General features: G+C 40.7%; 1 protein-coding gene and 1 non-coding gene across 9 annotated transcripts in view; both read left to right on the forward strand.

Moving 5' to 3' along the window:
- Nucleotides 1–23,205, forward strand: part of ELMO1 (engulfment and cell motility 1) — a 592,800-nt gene that overhangs the window by 275,826 nt on the left and 293,769 nt on the right. The gene's annotated exons all lie outside the window — the stretch shown is intronic.
- Nucleotides 4,026–4,127, forward strand: LOC115831075. The gene has a single exon (XR_004026622.1). It is a non-coding gene; the product is annotated as a small nucleolar RNA U13 (small nucleolar RNA).

Genomic DNA, 23,205 nt, shown 5'->3' on the forward strand with positions numbered 1-23,205 from the left:
GGTTTGGGGTGGTGGTTCTCAGTAGAGGCTGAAGGGGAAAGAGAGGCCTTTTAAAAAGAAAATATTTCTTTTCTCTTCTCTACATAAGTTTTGAGCTTAACAGGCTTTGATCAAAAAGAATTTCACCTTGGGTTTATGTTTTGAGTTACATCTCCTCAAGACGCTGCCATGGGGCTGGAGGAGAAGGTCAGAGAGAGGGGAAACTTGGACTGTGCTGAAACCCCTTCAGGCTCACTTATTTAGTTATTCACCCAAAAACAGCAGCGTGGACTAGGAGCTATCTGTGCTTTTGCAATGTAGCTTCACTACTTAATTTGAAATAAATTCCCTTATAATAGGTCCAATGTATATAATCCAAGGCAGATTTGAAATAACATTCAAAGAGTTTTTGGCCATCCACTCCATTGCTGCCTTCCATCAATAGGGATTTCTGTGACGTGGCTTGTACTCCCTCAATGGTCCTTTTTCTTGGAACCTCACATGGTAACTTTGGGCCAGAAGATGGTGTAACATGAACAAGAAGAGGTGGCCTGCAGTCCTAGGTGCTGGTCCATACTGGCCAGGACAGGGAATACGGGATATCACATAGTCTCTAAATATAATTTCAAAGAGTACATCTCTAGAGTTAAATGAGTTTGCCTTAAATTCTGTGCAGTTGCAGATGATGTAATCCATTTATAAACATTTTATTAGGCAGATTAAATTAAGATACAGGAAATGCTATTTCACATTTCGTTGAAGAGGAAAGTCAAGTCTTGTGAACGTTGTTTACTATAACAGAAGGTTCTTACATATCCATCTCAACTCAATTTTCTCATTGTTTCAGGATCCGAGTTCCCTGCTGCCTTCTACTCCTTGCACAGTAGAAAGTCAATCTGCTAGGAGCTTGCTGAGATGAGTAAGAGCCGTCTGCTAGTGAAGGGAAATTTGGACTCAATGAAAATAGTCAATGGAAACCTCTGTTTGCTGTATCAAGCATGCAGTACTTATACATGGAACAAATTTTTTTTTAGCTTCAATGTTGTAAGGAAGATGGCAATTTTCCTTCTCAGCGTAACATATAAATGCACTACTTGGAAATCGAGTAGTTGGCTTGAGTTCTATTTCTGGTATTGTCGGCAATGTACTCGCCTAAGACAAGCCCTTTGACCACTAGCTATAGACTCTAATATCCTAGTCAAGGTTATTAGTACCTTCTGATAGCAGCTTAGCTCCTCCATTTACAGCAAATCTTACTTTTTCTGCATTCAGCTGATGAAGTCTATGAAACAATAGCAGGAATAATAAGCTAGTTTTGGTCTTTTGGATAGGAATGCAGGGAGGAAATGAAATGAGGGATGCCTTGAAATGTCTCACGTAGACTTTCTTATGTTCAGAGAAATACAGAGAGAACATTTCCTAGATATTGAGAGTGAACTTCTTTTCTTGAACTATCTTAAGTGCCTCAGAAGAGGACTTCAGTTTGAGATGACTTTTTTTTTTTTTTTTTAATGTAAGCACAGACAATTCTGTCTCCACCCTCAACCCTTTACAGAATTTCTGAGAACGGCGAATTTCAACGAAGGGGAGGAACAGAAATGAAGTTGACAAGAGAAGCCATCTAAAATTAAAACTCTCCATATGGAATTGCTTTTTCTTTTCCTCCAGAGAGTGTACTCACTCTAAGTCAGCTCTGTCTTTGAACATTTTCTTACAGGGTAGTCATTGGAGGCTCTGATAACTCCTAGCTTCTATTATTGTCCAGCTTGTATCTTTTAAATGTCAAAACTATGTTCTTCCAAATGACAAATTTTTATTTTTAAAATATTTTTACAAACTTTACTTATATATTGAACAGATAATAGTACAAAATTCAAAAACAAAAGACCCAACATGGTGAATTTTGTTGATTTTTAGTCTTTGGATTGGATCTGATTGTATTTAGAAGTTGATGGGGTATAAGTAGCTCTCTAAGCTAGATTCTTTATTGCTTCGCATCAGTCTAAAATGTATTAGAAGAGAAAGGCGGCCGGGCGTGGTGGCTCACGCCTGTAATCCCAGCACTTTGGGAGGCCGAGGCGGGCGGATCACGAGGTCAGGAGATTGAGACCACCCTGGCTAACGTGGTGAAACCCCGTCTCCACTAAAAATACAAAAAAATTAGCCAGGCATGGTGGTGTGCGCCTGTAGTCCCAGCTACTTGGGATCCTGAGGCAGGAGAATGGCATGAACCTGGGAGGCTGAGCTTGCAGTGAGCCGAGATTGTGCCGCTGCACTCCAGCCTGGGTGACAGAGCAAGACTCTGTCTCTCAAAAAAAAAAAAAATAGAAAGGCCTGGTTACAAGAATAAACTAATGGATTATTTTTAACTAACAGCAAGTTTACCTAGAAATCAGATATTTAAATACTGCTGCTGTATCTATATTTTTATGTCCATATTTCATTGTCCACAACGCCACTGATTGGTAGATACACATTTTATGTACAACTGAGAAAAAGAAACCTAGCCAGTTAAACTATTTCCCAGCACCTCCCATTATTTAAATGATCTCTTAGGAAGGAATTGAGTGTATCTAATATATTTTAAAAATATATTTATTGAAAGAACTCTTCTGGACTTAATGATATATAGGCATTTATCATTTAACAGTCTTATAAACATATAAAAATACAAGAAAAAATACATCGGATAAGTTTTACTCCTGAAACTTCTATACAAGAAAGTTTAAGTCCTTCTGAATCACTTTCAACTCAAGACTTCAGTGTTTATATTTTGCCACACAGTTTGCCCTTTGTGGTATAAAGAATATTGGTGAAATAGTTTTAAAATAATTTTTTTTTGTTTATTTCGCATTAACATCTTCTACAAAGTTTCTGGAAAAAATAAGTTTATAAAATGAAAGTTCAGCCAGGCATGGTGCTCACACCTCTAATCCCAGCACTTTGGCAGGCCAAGGTGGGTAGATCACTTGAGGCCATGAGTTTGAGACTAGTCTGTCCAACATGTTGAAACCCCATCTCTATTAAAAATACAAAAATTAGCCCAGCAAGGTGGCACATGCCTGTAATCCCAGCTACTTGGGAGGCTGAGGCACAAGAATCGCTTGAACCCAGGAGGCAGAGACTGCAGTGAGCTGAGACAGCGCCGCTGTACTCCTGCCTGGGTGACAGAGTGAGACTCTGACAAAAAAAAAAAAAAAAAAAAAAAAAGGAAGGAAGGAGAAAGAGAGAAAGAAAAAGAAAGAAAGAAAGAATAAGTTAGTTCACTGATGCTGAGTTCTTAAGCTGTTTACCACTGCAGTTTTGTCATATTAACACAATTCTGACTGTTGCTGGGCTGGAAATGTAGAGGAACAGATCCCAGCACTTCCAACCACCATTTGGTGCCTAGGGTTAGTAACTGCTCTGGTATATCTCAGGGTTTTCATTACAGTTGCTGAGATCCATTCTGCTAATTCAATTCAATGCTGAATTTTTAAGTATTCACACATGAAAATTGCTTTGCGACTGCTGTCCATCTGACTGCAATTGAAAGATGCCATTCATTGTGAAATTCTACCCAAATTTAGAATTGGTAATAGACGAAAAGAAATGTGCATCTGGGCAGGGCACGGTGACTCATGCCTGTAATCCCAGCACTTTGGGAGGCCAAGGTGAGTAGATCACCTGAGGTCAGGAGTTTGAGACCAGCCTGGCCAACATGGTGAAACCCTGTCTTTACTAAAAATACAAAAAAAATTAGCTGGGCATGGTGGCGTGCACTTGTAATCCTAGCTACTCGGGAGGCTGAGGCAGGAGAATCGCTTGAACCCCGGGAGGTGGAGGTTGCAGTGAGCCGAGATCCTGCCATTGCACTCCAGCCTGGGTGACAAGAGTGAGACTCCGTCTCAAAAAAATAAATAAATAAATAAATAAAAAGAAATGTGCATTTTAGAGCTAATGAAAGATAATGATTAAAAATAATTTCTAGAATTTTTAATGTTTCAGATGAGAATTGTGGACGTTCACTGTGCTCATACAAAATGCTAAGTCAAAAGCAAAAGCTCTTCCTGTTGGTTCCTAAGTGCGATGATTGGGTTTTCACATTCATGTGTGACATGTGCCTCCCTCAAATCTTGTGATGATGTCGGCACGTGACCCATCTGACATGGGAAGAAAAGTGAAAATGTAAAAAAAAAAAGCAAAAGCTTGAAATTTTGAAATGTCTTAATTTCTTAGCGTGATTATCCCCTTCGTTAGAATGCTCTCAAATATTAACAATACATTTTTTTCAAGACATCTAAAGTGACTCAATTTGCACATTTTAAGTGGCAGGTTAAAAAAATTTTTTCCCCTAATAATTCAAACATTTGTTTTACTGTAAGAAATTCAGAAATCTGATTTAAGGATGACCTTCTAATTGAAAAGAGGAAAAAAGCAATGGAAAGATATCTGTATTTGTAACTGAAACTGGCTCAAATCATAGCTGTATTCTCCTTTTTTTGAAATGTGTAGAATAATAGCCAATGGGTTAAGAAAAATTATTTAAAACTTGAAAATAAGGCAACCAAGTAGAGCAGCGTATCCTTTCAATGTCATATTGGAACATTTTTAAAATAAATAAACCTGACCAAGGATTATTTAATTATTCAGGAGAACTTCTTTATGTTTAACTTTTGTTTTTTACTCTTAATTAGAGTCTAGACACTGGGAAGTTGTGTGTTAATGTTTAGATTTTTGGCAGTAGCTGTCTAGTGGAAAAAGGAACCCTATGCGTTACACATTTTAGGACATTAACCAGCTTTGCAGGTAACCTAGCAATTTTATACAAAAATTTTCAAAGGCTAGGAACACCTTCTCCATCAGCTCTCTTTGTATCAGCCTTATTATCTTGCCAGTTTCTTCATTATTGAGTTGAATAAATCTTGACATATATTTATTCTATATTTTTACAAGTCTTGTTTTCAACTTTAAAAAATTTTTTCACTCTGTCAAGATTTAAACCTCTTAAGTGAAATGGTTACTACTCGTCATTATGTTATATATTTATAGGTTGACAAGTGCTCCTGGTAGTAGTTCATAGTGACCTGCAGAGATGAAAATGCATGTTTACGAGGTTTGAATGTAGATTGCTGAGCCTGTGCATGACTTAGACTTCATCAAGTGACTCCAATGTGATTAGCAAATGAGTCTCCTTGTGTGGATGGAAGAGTTTCAGGGGCCAGAGCTGGCCTTGTGCAAGGAATCTAGCCAGAACATTTCAGAAGAGCCTGGGGATGCAGTGGTGCCCCACGAGGCAGCTGTTCGTCTTTGCCCCTCCAGCACCTGGTGTGGGGTTTTCTAAGCTCTCAACCACGTGTGTGGTGGTTTCCCAGAGTTACCATCCTTGTCCTTCAGGGGATTTGAGGAGATTCATCTGTTTGCAGAGGCTCCAGAAACACAAGGTTGGGCAGAATGATCTCTTAGGAAGAATTGAGTGTATCAGACATTAAATTTACTTAGTTCCAGTTTACCCCCACCCTGCATTTTTTCTTATCTCTCTCCCTCTTCCATTAATCCCATTTTTCTCCCTCCTTTCCTTCCCTCCTCCCCTTTTTTTGTGTTGACCTATCTATTTACAAACTCCCCTCACTTGAAATGTTGTGGAAGATTACATCATGCTTAAATGATATATATATATATTTATTTGATTACCTGAAGGCTTTCTTTAATGCCTTAGTGGAAGCCTTTATGGTAAATGCCAATCAATGAAACACAGGGAGTAGAAATTTCCTGTGTATTTGAATGTTGCATTGATCACCTTATCTAGTGTACCTAGCCATTTTCTTAAGTTAGTAATTAAAGTGTTTCATACTTGAAGTGGTTTAGGGTCATGAATTTTGAATTGACAGAATACTCAAAGTACAGTGCTGTATTTTCTTATGTAGCTCATGTAGGTCGGCACTCAAAAGTCAGGTAAGATGTTGTTGAAAGTATAAATGAGTGGAAAACAAGAAAGGCTATTAAATTCTCTGCCAGAGAAATCTTCATAAATAGAACAAGTGACCATCCGGGTGGGAGACTGAAAATGTCCATTCCTGAATTCACTGAGATAGAGAAGGTAGAATATCCCCACAATATTTTGGGGGACTTTTGCTTCTTTAATTCATTGATTATGTTGATAAAACCCTGGGGATGGAGATATGTGCAGTTCAACAGTCTCAGGAAGAAGGCCCCTTTAGTACAATGTTTATAGGATTCAAGATAAGTGTGGGCTCAGAATGGTGTCGGGAATCAGAACCCTGGAGCTAGTGAGAAAGCCAAACTTCACATGAATGACATCTGAAGTCTAGTAAGAGCTCAAGGTCAGTTGATGTCTTGAGGGGAACCAGGCATGGTGTAACAACCAGGATTTCTTCAAGAGGGAGCTTTAGAAGAATGTAGTGGAGAATGCTGACGCCACTTCAGACTGAAAGCTCATAGTTGACAGCTGCCTCCTCGCCAGGGCCCACCTGGTTCTGGGTTCTGTTCACAGCATTTTTTGGGCATCATGTCATTTAACCCTCACAGCAGGCCAGTGAGAGAGTAATACTATTACTTTGCAGCGTTATAGGGGAAGAAGTGGCTTTAGAGAGGTGAACTTTCCTTCTAAGAGTATCAACTGATATTGAAGCTTGCATTGGAACCCAGGTTGGTCTCTCTCCACCTCTGTGCTGCCAATCATGATGCTGTGCTGCCCCGTATGTCTGCTCCTCCCACCTGTTGCAAGTAGCCAGCCTCTTACCTGATGAAGACCATCAGGCCTGAAGGTCCAGGCTCTTTTGCTCCTGCAGAAAGCCCAATTGGGGTGGGACATCTGGTCATGCAGATGCCACGTGCTGGTGGGCACAGGACTCTCAGGCACCTGTTCTCTCAAGAGTGGGCTCTTCTGGGGACATTTGGGGGCTACTTATGATTCCATTGAGCTGTCCTTTGACTTATTCCTTCCAAGCCCCAACATACAGGGCCACTCAGAGAAGCAGTACCGATGGCAGCTTTAAACCGCCCTGCTCCTCTGCTGTTCTGTCTGACAGCATGAGAAGCCAGCAAAAGCCTCTTCACATCAGGGTGCCAGTGGGGAAATAGGAGGGAAAAGGGGTACTAGGAAGGAAAAGCATGCTATTTTCTAGACAGGGGAGGATTTCATACCAATGTGTTCAGAATGGTTTTACAAAGACTGTGCATATATGCTCCAAGTCTGTTCAGGAAAGATTCATTTGTGGAGGATTGAAATGTTCCTATTAATATTTCTTATCTAAGAGAAACAGAGGCATCTACTGAATTTCACAAAATGTAATATGAAAACTGATCTCCAAGGGTCACCTTTAATATTTTACTTCCTTCTTCATTGTTGAAAATATATTTCAGCTCTCTTTTACATACCAGCATACAGCACAGGGAGAAGATAGCATAATCACTGTGAAAGTATTATCAAATGCAAGCACGCATTTGCATTTTTGGCAAACAACCACTTTTGATTTTATATTGTATTATTCCATAATATTTAAAGCACAAAGTCCTGAAATTATCAAACCTACTTGAGTTTGCAATAGTCAGATACTAGTTTCATTGTGCTTTTAATTAATAAAATGTAGATTGTCTAAATTAAAATTTTCATTATGAAATATTTTGACCATAAGGGAAAAACAGAACTAAATTGTATTCATGTATGTACCTACCACTCAGATTTTGCAGATACTTTTTGCTGTATTTTCTTCAAACGTGACTTTATGTTGTGACTATTAATAAAATAGTACATTACAGATGTAGTTGTTGTACAGCCCCCTTCATATCCTCTCTTCCTCCCTTTCTCCTTTCATGAGGCTGATGTATATTAGTCCCCCGAATTATCATTATTATTATTTTTTCAGACAGAGTCTCGCTCTGTCACCCTGGCTGGAATGCAGTGCCATGATCTTGGCTCACAGCAACCTCTGCCTCCCGGTTCAAGTGATTCTCTTGCCTCAGCCTTCCCAGTAGCTGGGACTATAGGTGCACACCACCACGCCTGGCTAATTTTTGTATTTTAGTAGAGACGGAGTTTTGCCATGTTGGCCAGGCTGGTCTTGAACTCCTGACCTCAGGTGATCCACTCACCTTGGCCTCCCAAAGTGCTGGGATTACAGGCATGAGCCACCGTGCCCAGCCCCCTGAAAGTTTTTATGCTTTGACAACATGGTTGTGAAAATACTAAGTGAAATTTTCTTCAGAGCTGTATTTTGAAGTAACATTATCAATTTAGAGCCATAAGTCTATTCTTTTATTATTATACTTTAAGTTGTAGGGTACATGTGCACAATGTGCAGGTTTGCTACATAGATATACATGTACCGTGTTGGTTTGCTGCACCCATCAATTCATCATTTACATTAGGTATTTCTCCTAATGCTATCCTCCACCAGCCCCCCAATGCCCCCGACAGCCCCAGTGTGTGATGTTCCCCTCCCTGTGTCCATGAGTTCTCATTGTTCAACTCCCACTTATGAGTGAGAACATGTGGTGTTTGGTTTTCTGTCCTTGTGATAATTTTGCTGAGAATGATGGTTTCCATCTTCATCCATGTCCCTGCAAAGGACATGAACTCATCCTTTTTTATGGCTGCATAGTATTCCATGGTGTATACGTGCCACATTTTCATTATCCAGTCTCTTATTGATGGACATTTGGGTTGGTTCCAAGTCTTGCTATTGTGAATAGTGCCACAGTAAACATACATGCGCATGTGTCTTTATAGCAGCATGATTTATAATCCTTTGGGTATATACCCAGTAATGGGATGGCTGGGTCAAATGGTATTTCTAGTTCTAGATTCTTGAGGAATCGCCACACTGTCTTCCACAATGGTTGAACTAGTTTACAGTCCCACCAGCAGTGTAAAAGTGTTCCTATTTCTCCACATCCTCTCCAGCACCTGTTGTTTCCTGACTTTTTAATGATCGCCATTCTAACTGGTGTGAGATGGTATCTCATTGTGGTTTTGATTTGCGGTTCTGTGATGACCAGTGACAATGAGCATATTTTCATATGTCTGTTGGCTGCATAAATGTCTTCTTTTGAGAAGTGTCCATTTATATTCTTTGCCCACTTTTTGATGGGGTTGTTGTTTTCTTGTAAATTTGTTTAAGTTCTTTGTCGATTCTGGATATTAGCCCTTTGTCAGATGGATAGATTGCAAAATTTTTCTCCCATTCTGTAGATTGCCTGTTCACTCTGATGTTAGTTACTTTGGCTGTGCAGAAGCTCTTTAGTTTAATTAGATCCCATTTGCCTATTTTGGCTTTTGTTGCCATTGCCTTTGGTGTTTTTAGTCATGAAGTCTTTGCCAATGCCTATGTCCTGAATGGTATTGCCTAAGTTTTCTTGTAGGGTTTGTATGGTGTTAGGTCTTACATTTAAGTCTTTAATCCATCTTGAGTTAATTTTTGTATAAGGTGTAAGGAAGGGATCCAGTTTCAGCTTTCTACATATGGCTAGCCAGTTTTTCCAGCAACATTTGTTAAATAGGGAATCCTTTCCCCATTTCTTGTTTTTGTCAGGTTTGTCAAAGATCAGATGGTCGTAGATGTGTGGTATTATTTCTGAGGGCTCTGTTCTGTTCCATTGGTCTATATCTCTGTTTTGGTATCAGTACCATGGTGTTTTGGTTACTGTAGCCTTATAGTATAGTTTGAAGTCTGGTAGCGTGATGCCTCCAGCTTTGTTCTTTTGGCTTAGGGTTGACTTGGCAATGCAGGCTCTTTTTTGGTTCCATATGAACTTTAAAGTAGTTTTTTCCAATTCTGGGAAGAAAGTCATTGGTAGCTTGATGGGGATGGCATTGAATCTATAAATTACCTTGGGCAGTATGGCCATTTTCACAATATTGATTCTTCCTATCCATGAGCATGGAATGTTCTTCCATTTCTGTCCTCTTTTATTTTGTTGAGCAGTAGTTTGTAGTTCTCCTTGAAGAGGTCCTTCACATCCCTTGTAAGTTGGATTCCTAGGTATTTTATTCTCCTTATAGTAATTATGAATGGGAGTTCACTCATGATTTGCCTCTCTATTCTTGGTACATAGAGAAATCACAATGTGATTTTTGCACATTGATTTTGTATCCTGAGATTTTGCTGAAGTTGCTTATCAGCTTAAGGAGATTTTTGAGTTGATACGATGGGGTTTTCTAGATATACAATCATGTCATCCATGTCATCTGCAAACAGACAATTTGACTGCCTCTTTTCCTAATTGAATAGCCTTTATTTCTTTCTCTTGCCTGATTGCCCTGGCCAGAACTTCCAACACTAGGTTGAATAGAAGTGGTGAGAGAGGGCATCCTTTTCTTGTGCCAGTTTTCAAAGGGAATGCTTCCCATTTTTGCCCATTCAGTATGATATTGGCTGTGGATTTGTCATAAATGGCTCTTATTATTTTGAGATACATTCCATCAATACTTAGTTTATCGAGAGTTTTTAGCATGAAAGGCTGTTGAATTTTGTCAAAGGCCTTTTCTACATCTATTGAGATAATCGTGGTTTTTGTCATTCATTCTGTTTATGTGATGGATTATGTTTATTGATTTGCATATGTTGAACCAGCCTTGCATCCCAGGGATGAAGCAGACTTGCTCGTGGTGGATAAGCTTTTTGATGTGCTGTTGGATTCAGTTTGCCAGTATTTTATTGAGGATTTTCACACTGATGTTCATCAGGGATATTGGCCTAAAATTCTCTTTTTTTGTTTTGTCTCTGCCAGGCTTTGGTATCAGGATGATGCTGGCCTCATAAAATGAGTTAGGGAGGATTCCCTCTTTTTCTATTGATTGGAATAGTTTCAGAAGAATTGGTCCCAGCTTCTCTTTGTACCTCTGGTAGAATTCGGCTGTGAATCTTTCTGGTCCTGGACTTTTTTTGGTTGGTAGGCTATTACTGCCTAAATTTCAGAACCTGTTATTGGTCTATTCAGAGATTCAACTACTTCCTGGTTTAGTCTTGGGAGGGTGTATGTGTCCAGGAATTTATCCATTTCTTCTAGATTTTCTAGTTTATTTGTGTAGAGGTGTTTATAATATTCTCTGATGGTAGTTTGTATTTCTGTGAGATTGGTGGTGATATCCCTTTATCATTTTTTATTGCATCTACTTGATTTTTCTCTCTTTTCTTCGTTATTAGTCTTGCTAGTGGTCCATCCATTTTACTGATCTTTTCAAAAAACCAGCTCCTGGATTCATTGATTTTTTTGAAGGGTTTTTTGTGTCTCTATCTCCTTCAGTTCCGCTCTGACCTTAGTTATTTCTTGTCTTCGGCTAGCTTTTGAGTTTTTTTCTCTGCTCTAGTTCTTTTGTGATATTAGGGTGTTGATTTTAGATCTTTCCTGCTTTCTCTTGTGGGCATTTAGTGCTATAAATTTCCTTCTACACACTGCTTTAAATATGTCCCAGAGATTCACAACAAAGTACGTTGTGTCTTTGTTCTCATTGGTTTCAAATAACATCTTTATTTCTACTTTCATTTTGTTATTTACCTAGTAGTCATTCAGGAGCAGGTTGTTCAGTTTCCATGTAGTTGTGCAGTTTTGAGTGAGTTTCTTAATCCTGAGTTCTAATTTGATTGCACTGTAGTGTGAGAGACAGTTTGTTGTGATTTCTGTTCTTTTACATTTGTTGAGGAGTGTTTTACTTCTAATTATGTGGTCAATTTTGGAATAAGTGTGATACTGTGCTAAGAAGACTGTATATTCTGTTAATTTGGGGCGGAGAGTTCTGTAGATGTCTATTAGGTCTTCTTGGTCCAGAGCTGAGTTCAATTCCTGGATATCCTTGTTAATTTTCTGTCTCATTGATCTGTCTTATATTGACAGTGAGGTGTTAAAGTCTCCCATTATTATTTAGTGGGAGTCTGAGTCTCTTTGTAGGTCTCTAAGAACTTGCTTTATGAATCTGGATGCTCCTGTATTGAGTGCATATATATTTAGGATAGTTAGCTCTTCTTGTTGAATTGATCCCTTTACCGTTATGTAATGGCCTTCTTTGTCCCTTTTGTACTTTGTTGGTTTAAAGTCTGTTTATCAGAGACCAAGATTGCAACTCCTGCTTTTTTTTTTTTTGCTTTCCATTTGCTTCTTCCTCCGTCCCTTTATTTTGAGCCTATATGTGTCTTTGCACATGAGATGGGTCTCCTGAATACAGCACACCAATAGGTCTTGACTCTTTATCCAGTTTTCCAGTCTGTGTCTTTTAATTAGGGCATTTTGCCCATTTACATTTAAGGTTAATATTGTTATGTGTGAATTTGATCCTGTCATTATGATGTTAGCTGGTTATTTTGCTTGTTAGTTGATGCAGTTTCATTCTAGCCATAATGGTCTTTACAATTTGGCATGTTTTTGCAGTCTCTGGTACTGGTTGTTCCTTTCCATGTTTAGTGCTTCCTTCAGGAGCTCTTTTAGGGCAGGCCTGGTGGTGACAAAATCTCTCAGCATTTACTTGTCTGTAAAGGATTTTATTTCTCCTTCACTTATGAAGCTTAGTTTGGCTCAATATGAAATTCTGGGTTGAAAATTCTTTAAGAATGTTGAATATTGGCCCCTACTCTCTTCTGGCTTGTAGGGTTTCTGCAGAAAGATCCACTGTTAGTCTGATGGGCTTCCCTTTGTGGGTAACCCGACCTTTCTCTCTGACTGCCCTTAACATTTTTTCCTTCATTTCAACCTTGGTGAATCTGACAATTATGTGTCTTGGGGTTGCTCTTCTCAAGGAGTATCTTTGTGGTATTCTCTGTATTTCCTGAATTTGAATGTTGGCCTGCCTTGCTAGGTTGGGGAAGCCCTCCTGGGTAATATCCTGCAGAGTGTTTTCCAGCTTGGTTCCATTCTCCCCGTCACTTGCAGGTGCACCAATCAAATGTAGATTTGGTCTTTCACATAGTCCCATATTTCTTAGAGGGTTTGTTCATTTCTTTTCACTCTTTCCTCTGATCTTGTCTTCTCACTTTTTTTCATTAATTTGATCTTCAATCACTGATATCCTTTCTTGCACTTGATCAAATCGGCTATTGAAGCTTGTGTATGCTTCATGCAGTTCTCGTACTGTGGTCTTCAGCTCCATCAGGTCATTTAAGCTCTTCTCTACACTGATTGTTCTAGTTAGCTATTCATCTAACCTTTTTTCAGGGTTTTTAGCTTCCTTGTGATGGGTTAGAACATGCTCCTTTAGCTCGGAGAAGTTTGTTATTACCGACCTTCTGAAGCCTGCTTCTGTCAGCTCATCAAACTCATTCTCCATCCAGTTTTGTTCCCTTGCTGGTGAGGAGCTGCGATCCTTTGGAGGAGAAGAGATGCTCTGGTTTTTGGAATTTTCAGCCTTTCTGTTCTGGTTTCTCCCCATCTTTGTGGTTTTATCCAACTTTGGTCTTTGGTGTTGGTGACCTACAGATGTGGTTTTGATGTGGATGTCCTTTTTGTTGATGTTGATGCTATTCCTTTCTGTTTGTTAGTTTTCCTTCTAACAAACAGGACCCTCAGCTTCAGGTCTGTTGCCATTTGCTGGAGGTCCACTCCAGACCGTTGTTGCCTGGGTAGCACCCCTGGAGGCTGCAGAACAGCAAATATTGCTGCCTGATCCTTCCTCTGGAAGCTTTGTCCCAGAGGGGCACCCACCTGTATGAGGTGTCTGTCTGCCCCTACCGGGAGGTGTCTCCCAGTCAGGCTACTCAGGGGGTCAGGGACCCACTTGAGGAGGCAGTCTGTTCATTATCAGATCTTGAACCCTGTGCTGGGAGAACCACTGCTCTCTTCAGAGCTGTCTGGCAGAGACGTTTAAGTCTGCAGAAGATGTCTGCTGCCTTTTGTTCAGATATGCCCTGCCCCCCAGAGGTGGAATCTAGAGAGGCAGTAGGCCTTGCTGAGCTGTGGTGGGCTCTGCCCAGTTTGAGCTTCCCTGCTGCTTTGTTTACACTGTGAGCACAGAACCACCTACTCAAGCCTCAGCAGTGGCAGACACCCCTCCCCCTGCCAGACTTCAGCATCCCAGGTTGATCTCAGATTGCTGTGCTAGCATCCCAAGGCTCTGTGGGCGTGGGACCCGCCGAGCCAGGCACGGGAGGGAATCTCCTGGTCTGCTGAGTGTGAAGACTTTGGGAAAAGCACAGTATTTTGGCAGGAGTGTACCATTCCTCCAGGTAGAGTCACTCACAGCTTCCCTTGGCTAGGAAAGGGAAATCCCCGGACCCCTTGCACTTCCTGGGTGAGGTGATGCCACACCCTCCTTTGGCTCGCCCTCCATAGGCTGCACCCACTGTTCAACCAGTCCCAGTGAGATGAACCAGGTACCCCTGTTGGAAATGTAGAAATCACCCTGTCTTCTGCGTCAGTATCACTGGGAGCTGTAGATCGGAGCTGTTCCTATTTGGCCATCTTGGAAGTGACCCATAAGTCTATTCTCAAAGTCATTGTTCTGTGAGGTATAATTCCTGAAGTGCCTGCTTGTTGGAGGAGGTTGAGGTTAGTATAATTACTATAAAAAAATAGACTTTCAGAAATTGGTTCCAGCTTTTCCTGCCCCTCACTGCTTCTCTGAGCAGCCTGGTGGATCCTTCCCCACATGTGTCCCTTATAGGTGTCCACTCCAGCAGATACTGCTTGGAGACATATGCAGAGGTAACTACCATTTGTTTGGATTTTGCCCCAACACAACCAGCTTATACATATTATACAAAAACTTGCTTTTTTATTTCTCAATTCATCATGAACATGCTCACTCTAAGTAGATTAACAATCTGGTGCTTTCTAATATATTTACATAGAAGTTTATATCACAAATTCTGTTCCTTTCATTTTCTTCTTTTTAAAACCATAGCCTTTTCTCCTTAACTTCACTAAATGAAGCTACCCCTCTCTTTTGCAGCCTCCCTTCTTTCCAGTGCTGTGCGTTAGCCGTCTGAGTGTATGCTTCCCACCATTTCTAAATGCTTTTATGATCGTGTGTATACGTGTGCACATGGACACACACACTCATCCACACACATGCACACATAGGTATATTTGATCATTGCTGTACGAAAACGGGATCACACTTGCTACATTCTATAAACTAAGTGGCTGTTACTGTTGAGGTTTGAAAAACATCAAAAAAAAAAAAAAGCCAAAACAACAAAATGTTTTTACAAAGAGAGAGCGTTGCTCAAGGTGCCAGAACATACCTGGGAGATCCAGACCTCTCACCCAGGTCTTCTCAGACAGTCACTTTCTCTGCACCTAGCTTCAAATGAAGACCACTCCCACACAGCCCTGGCAGCTCAGGGCAGCGTTCATGGGCCAGGCCTTCCCTGCCTCTGCTTTGGGTTTGCAGGAGGACAGCCACCTCCTGCCATCCAGATTTCAGGCACAGCTTCCTCTGATATCCAAGGTCACGTTAGACTGTACCTGGAACCATGACTGCATGAGGTTCACAAGGACACCAAAGCTTTATTTTTTATTTTTTAACTTAGTAGTTTTTGACTCCATCTAATCTGTTTGCTAAGGTTAGGGGCAATGTGGCATTCACATGCTATTTACCTAACGTTTCTAATACTCTCATCCTCCGTCAAGGTTATTACTTTTCTGGTTGGCAATGGACTCAAATCCTCATTCTCAAAAGCTTGTTCTCAGGGCTGGGAAAGGCACAGTTGCTCTGTTGGCAGGTGGGCAGATTTCCATGGGCTAAAACAAAACTAAAGCAGAAGTCACCGTTATTTCTGCTGCTCCTGACCCTTGACAGAGAAAGAGAGTGGAAAATTTCTCCTCGGTATTTGCTAGCTTTATCGTGGGGTGTCACACGATGCATTTGAAAAAAGTTAATTTGAAATTTTAATTTCAACACTGATTTTTAAACCGGAACTACGTCCATCTCTCTTGTCTTTTTCTCCTCAGCTCTGGCTGATTCCTGCTGGAATTGTTTCCAATATGTTCTCCAGAAAACCATTTCCTTTCAGAAACTTTCAGGATCACAGGGGCCAATTGCATCTGTTTAGCTATTAGGTTGAATCATATGATAACATTACATTTTTGTACGTCAAAAATGGCCAGATATTGTCACTTCAGTGGTTCAACCCAATATGTTTACCCTGAATATTTACAGGTCGGAAGGCTTGGGAGCTAGAAGGCCCCATCAGGATTCTATTACCCAGTTCTCAATATTTACAGGGGACCACCTGGGGCCGGCCTAATTGCCCAATTGGTGATGAATTGATTCACCTGTGCTGAAGCCTTCGTCATACAGTCCCCCTGAGGAACTGTGAAGTGTGGTGTGAACGGTCAGGCTCCAGGAGGTGCAGGCTTCAAGGATCACAATAAAGGATGGGGATTCTTTAAAGCCCAGAGGGCTATTCCCTGGCAGGAAAGGAAAGTTGGGCAAACACCCTGGAGAGGCCCAAGCCTGAGAGACCTCAGGACCTGAGATTGCCCCTGACTCTGAGGATTCAAATCAGACAGATCCTCTTCCTGGCCTCTTCTATCCACACTCTAGTCTCCCCACACTGTTTGAAATGCTGTGGGCAGAATGCAGGCCATTCACCCTGACTGCAGAGGACTGACTTGGGCAGGTGGGCATGAGCCTTTCTGCTCAGTGTGAGTCCCTCTGGCACAGCTGGATGCTGACCTGCAGGGAGGCACTTCAGCGAGTACTTGAGCAGGGTCCAGGATGAGAAGCCAAACTGTTTCTCATGTTCTGCAAAATGAATTTGTTTCCTTGTTAGAGAACAGTGGGCACACCCCTAGTCAAATATAAGTGAAAATCGATGCATCTTTATTAGAAAAGGTTAGAAAGATATGGACAGATAGAAAAAAAATTAGCCATTTTCCCACGACTACAAATCATTATTGCTACTACTTTGGCAAATTTCCTTCCAGATTTTAATGCATTCAAAAATACATAATTATGCTAAGTCTTTGTCTTGATACTGCTAATCCATGTATACTTTATATAATAAGAATATATAGAAAATATTCTATATAAAATATACATTGACAAAGACTATATACTACTATAGAGATTGTATACAAAATACAACTAGCATGCATTTTATATTCCTACCCTTTTCATTCATCATAAGTAAATACTCTCTGCACATAAATGTTACACAGTGTTCCCTGGAGTTGATTTTCCATCATGTAGTTAACAAATTTTTTTTTAGTGTGGTAGTTAAGTACGTGGACTCTGGACGGTTGGGTTCAAATCCCAACACACTGTGTGAATGTGGGCAAGATGTTTAATCTCTGTTTGTCTCCGTCTGTTAATCTTTAAAATAGGTGTAAGAGTTATATGTATCCTGTTAAAGAAAAAAAAAGGAATTATACATAGCCTGTTATAGAAAAGAGACCAAAGTCTTCAGACGTTGCCGTTTATAAGAAGTACACTGAAGGGAGGTAAGCTGTGTTTACCAGCCATGGCTCAGATCCCTAGCGTGTCAAAATTAGATGTCGTCTTTTATGTCTGAATATATCAAAGGCCCCATCTGAAGTTTGCCTTTAAACAGAAGAGGAGAAGGGGCCCTAAGACACAAAGTTTGGGCATTGAGTCACTGTGATACTAGATGGCAGGGGAATGGGGACCTTCTAGCCGTGAGCTAAGGTTACTGAAAACATTCCTTTCAACATAACATTTGCAGGACAGAGAATTTGTTGAGTGAAACATTTGGGAGTGTATAAAATCATTACAGTATTTACCCAGGGGAGGAAAACATTAAACATTTACAAAGGGGCCACTGTGTTGTTCAGGGAGCAAAATATTAGCATTTCTTTGTTAATTAAGATTTTGAACTTTTGATTAAGGAGTTTTTAACTTTGTACAAGGACCGATTTTCTGATTAATTCATGGGTCGCTGGGAGGATCAAACACTTAGAACAAGAGTCTGCAAATGTTTCCTATAAAGGGCCAGGTAGTAAATATTTTAAGTTTTGTGAGCCATATGCAAGGCTCTGTCACAGCTTCTGGATTCTGCTCCCTGGTGTGAAAGCAGCCACAGACAATATGCGAATCAATAAGTATGACTGAATTCCAATATGACTTTGGTTATGGATACTGAAATTTGAATTTCATGTCATTTTCACATCACAGATTTTTTTCTTTTGATTAGAAAAACTATTGAAAAATGTAAAAGAAAAAATATTTTAGACCCTCAACTGTACAAAAGCCATTTGGCCCCTGGGCTGTAGTTGGCTAACCCCTGGCTTAGAGCAGTACTTGGCAATAGTGACTGCTATGTATGTGTTAGCTCCTACCCCCACAATTACAGCTGTTGTTATCACCATCATCACCATCTACATCCTTCTGCTATTATAAATAAAGCACTGAAGAACATCTTCAGGGAGAAAGGTTTTTGTCCCTCCCCTGCTTTTGCAGTTACTAACTGTCCTGCAGCCCTATGCTAGGGCCAGACAGTGCTAGGTTCTGGAGAAATCTCTGCATGCCTTTGACTTTCTGGGAGTCCATGTGTAGCAGCTGCAGCTTGATCAGCTCCTAACTTCACCGTGGCAGAGAGGTTTCCCTCCCATGCTGATGGTGGTTCCTCACCAGAGACTGCCTGGAAAGCTGTGCTGGGCTCCAAGAGAATGGGCTTCATGATGGATTATCAAGGCCCACCTTGGAGTGATGTTTGCACATGTGCTGTGTTCTTCGTTGGACATCATAGCCTGTGCTCTCCCTGGGGATAAATGGAAAAGGGAGACAGAGATGCCTACTGTACATGACATGTATTTATCCCTTGTTTTAAAGTGACGAGAGGTGGGAGAAAGGGGGTCATAAAAGAAGTGGTACAAGGAGGAGCTGGGAGGTAAGGGAAGAAAGAATAGGACATTGTTGCTAGAATGAGCCATGATATCTGGATTGTTCCAAATCCCCCATGAGCTCAGCTGAGTAGAAAAATTGTAGATATCTTTATAAACCTTGACAATAATATTTCGTTATTCATAAAGACTTTTTTAAAAATCATAACCAGCTTCATTTTTAAAGGAAATTTATTCTCAAAGCATTTTTTAATTGAGTTTTTATGGTGATTCTTTGTATTGACTGTTGAATCAACATACCAAATAAAATACGCTCCAGTGTTTTCTTTTATTCAGGAAGTCTCAATTCTGCTTCTTCAAAATAATGAAGTGAAAGTCAATTCAGATTTTCATGAATTACATACCTGGCAGTACACGGCCTTTTCTAAGAGTAAATTTAAAAGAGTATTATTTTTTAACTAGAAAAGTTTGCCTTAATCCAGAATCTTTGGTGTATGATCTTTCATTGTGTTTGCCTGTGTAATTTATGAGTGTGTGTGTCTTAACTGTATTGTTAAGACTTTTAATAACTCACTTCTGAAATAGAAGTTCCTTGAAGGCAGGTACTATTTTTGTTTTAAACTCATCTTTGGATGAAATGTATCATTTCTATCTGCACAGTGCCTTGCATAGTAGTGGACGTCCAAAATTGTGTGATGAGAATAAGGAGCTAGGGGTTGCAAGGCATGTAGTGGTTATTTGCCTTTCCCTTCCCTAGACAGTGTCCCTGCTGTATACATCCAGCTCTGACTACAGTATTGCTCATGACAAAATCTTCTCTGCTATTCCTGTTTCTGTAGTGGCACAAAATACTGTCAATACCCTTTCAGATGCCTGAAGACGTTGTTAGTCCAACCTACAACTTCCATCTCAGTTAATCACCACACCTCACACACCTTTCTTTTTTTTTTCCTGGGCTAAATAACTAGTTTTTTTTTTTTTCCCCCAACTTTTCTGACATGCCTCTGTCTTCTGACATATCTGCTTCTTTCTGGCCACTCTTGTGTGCACAATTTCTTGTGTATCAGGAACTGGGTTGCACTGTGGCCCACAGGCTGTGCATCGTGTTCAGATGTGACCTGGGCAGGGCCCAGTCCAGTGGAACCTCTTCTGTTCTTGTTGTGCTAATATTAACAAAACCCAACATGGCAGAGCCTTCTGGCTGCCACATGAACTTGACTCCTCTTGGACTTGTTGCCAACTCCAACTCTTAGTTGATAAATGGAACGGTCATGGACTCTGCTTGGTTTCAGAACATTTTCAGGGAGGAGATTCCCTTAGTGACACTTGGAGGTGGTCTTAGAGCTTCATTGAACCTGGGGTATCACACCAGGGGTACAGTTGTGGAGTTGCCCAGCCTAGAGAAACAGAGCCAAGGTTGGGGCCAGGAAATAGAAGGTGGGTGAATGGAATGAGAGAGATGAGCGGAAGTGTTAAGAAGGCCAGGCAAAGAGAAGAGGATGTACATCATAGAGGGAGGTACACTGGGGAATCCAGGGGGGCTTAGAGTCTAGTGGCATAGATCCCTAGCATTTTCCTGGGTGTTTCTTTCATGAGGCACCTTTGTGCCTCATCTTAAAGAATCAAATTTTAATGATGAGGAGCTGGGATATCATGAATTATTCATGAGCCAGATTTCCCTTAATCTCTAGACATGTGCTTGAATTTCTAAAACTGTTTTTTATGGGACTTTACATTTCTCTGATTAAATTTCTTCTTGCTAATGGACCCCATATTCCTAGTCACCAAAGACCTTTTGAACCTAAAGGGGAAAAAAGCTACAGAATTGAAGTGGTGACTCTGCCACTTACTAGCCATTGTCTTGCCCAAGTTGCAAGTTCTGACCTCATCCATAGGATGAGAACCATAACAGGTACCTCGTCACTTGTTTTGATGCGTGGTTGGGAAGATAATTGGAATTTTGCATTTGGAGTGCCTGGTGTGAAGCCCATCAGTATCAGTGCCAACACCTTTTCATAGTTATTTTTCTGCTCTCAGGGTATTCACCATGTCTCTCTCTTAGGTCAGGTTTGATAGACTGTCTTCTCTGTTTTCATCCAATCTATTGATTCTTATTAATAGATTCCTATTACATGTGGAGAGGGACCAATAGCAGAATCTGAAGATTCCTAGAGGCTACTTGTAAGGACCTTTGGGACACTGGTCCATGTTGGGGGTTACAAAGTCAGAGGCCTTCAACAGCCTCATTATACAAATGTGTAAGCAACCAGGTGACGAGAGAGTGGTGGGGCCCATGTCAACTCAGAGAATGTATGTCCTATCTAAAGCAGTCATTTCACTAAGAGTCACTGCCCAATCCAACACCTGGTACAGGGGGAGACAAGGGCACCAGCTCCATGGGCTGCTATGAATAGCTCCCTGACATGCGCTTGCATTTGGTTAATGTGGCTTTGGAGCAGTGGTTCTTATAGTATGGTCCAGAAGCCATCGGCAGCACCTAAGAACTTGTATGAATGCACATTCTTGGCTCCACTCCAAACCTACTGAATCTGAAGCTCTTGAGGTGGGGCCCAGCAACCTGGGGTTTAACAGGCCCTCTAGAAGATTCTGATGTTCTTGAGAATGATTTGGAAAGTGGTTCACAACCTTGGAAGGACACTGGAATCAATGTTCTGGGGAGCTTTAAAAATCCAACCGCCTGGCTCCCAACCACAGAGCTTCTCATTGAACTGATTTGGGCTAGAACCTGGACACCAGGATTTTTTTTAAAGCTCCCCAGGGTTTTTTCAGGTGCATCTAAGACAGAGAACTGCTGTTCTCAGGAGCTTATTGAAACACCCACATACTCATTTCTCCTGGGTGAAGAGGTGAGGAGAGGAAGGCATGTATCATTTGACAGAGTTCCTAGATGACCTCTTTCCCATTACAGAACATGACCTTGAACCACCAGCCTCAAGAAATAGCCTTGAATAGGGCTTTTCATAGATTAAATGAATATTCACTCAATGTGATTTGTTTTAAAGGTCGCTTTTAATGCTGTATTTGTTCAGCAAATGTAGGCGCTCATAGAACACAAATATTAACTCCTAAATCCTCAAAGGCTTTCCCCACGATATGCCATCTGGCAAGCATTATTATCATCATCTCTTTATTATCCACGCTAATAAAGGACTAGCATGGCACTGGTAATTGAAAAACACATATCATTTAAAAACTATTCAGGCTAGTGCCAGTACCGTTTTCCCAACCAGGAAGCATTCAAGAGTAGAAATATTGCCTGATTACAGTTTGCTACTTCCCTGCGGAGGTGCTAATACATATTATTTTAGTGAGAAATTTGAGCCATTGGAGTGAGAAGCTTCTAAATTATAATTCCTATTTCTGAATAAAGGGGTTTGTTTTATTGACGAGAGTCTTGAGCACAGAGACAAGGAACAGCAAGTATATTTAAAATGCATGTGCACCTGGGAACCAGTGGATTAAATTGTGATATAATATAGAAGCTGCATGGGGATTTGAGGAATGATAGATCTATATTCTAGATCTCCTGATATTACCTATGTCATTTGAGATGAGCTATCCTCTCTACCAGTGGGTCTCAAAGAGTGCTCAACTAGCAACATCTGTGTCACCTGGGGATTTATTGGAGATGCAGATTCTTGGGCCTCACCCAGGCCTGCTGGATCAGACTTGGGGTGGGGCCAGCAATCAGTGCTTTAACAAGCCCTCCAAGAAATTCAGGTGCATGCTCAAGTTTGAGCACTGCTACTCTCCACCAGGGGCTCAGTTTTTTTGCCTATAAAATAAGAGGACCAGCCTAGATTATATTTAAGGTTTACTCTAGCTCTCCTATGGCCATGGTGTATGGGCACAGAATAGGTTTAGAGATTTTCTGTCTTAGAGCTTATACTTTCCCTTGGATGTGTGATTGAAATCATTCGGCTGAAAAACTGACAGACGGGTAACAGAAAGGAAACTGATTTCCAGGAACTAGATACTCAGACTAGATACCCAAACGGCACCTTGGGTGCTCACTACAAAATAACTCATAATATCTTCAGCTGGTTGGTACTACTTTCCCAAAGTAAAAAACACTCTGGTGTTTTGGAAAGGGAAGCAGCCATCTCCCCTTTCTCTAGGGGCTGAGAGCTGTCTGCTGTGATTCACAGAGCAGCATTTCAACAGAAACTAACAAATGGCATTTCAGAAGGATGTACTGAGGTACACAGGCTTTGCAGTAAAACAAGGGAAAATTTCAAGCCATTTATCAAAGCTCCTGCAGCTTCCATTTCAAGACAGGTGGAAAAAAATAACATGGAACAAGAAAAGAAAATAAATCTGTATCCAAAGCATCTCATAAATAAGAAAGGAGTGGGGGAGTTGCTGGGCTTGCTGGGCTCTCAGAGGATTTTTGTCACAGTACAGAAAGCTTTTAAATGTTTTGGCGTGAAATTCTTTTCCTTTTCTTGTTATTAAAATTCGTGATTGTAA

The sequence above is a fragment of the Nomascus leucogenys genome, chromosome 17 (genome assembly GCF_006542625.1).
Source record: "Nomascus leucogenys isolate Asia chromosome 17, Asia_NLE_v1, whole genome shotgun sequence".
In the NCBI taxonomy this organism is placed as follows: Eukaryota; Metazoa; Chordata; class Mammalia; order Primates; family Hylobatidae; genus Nomascus; species Nomascus leucogenys.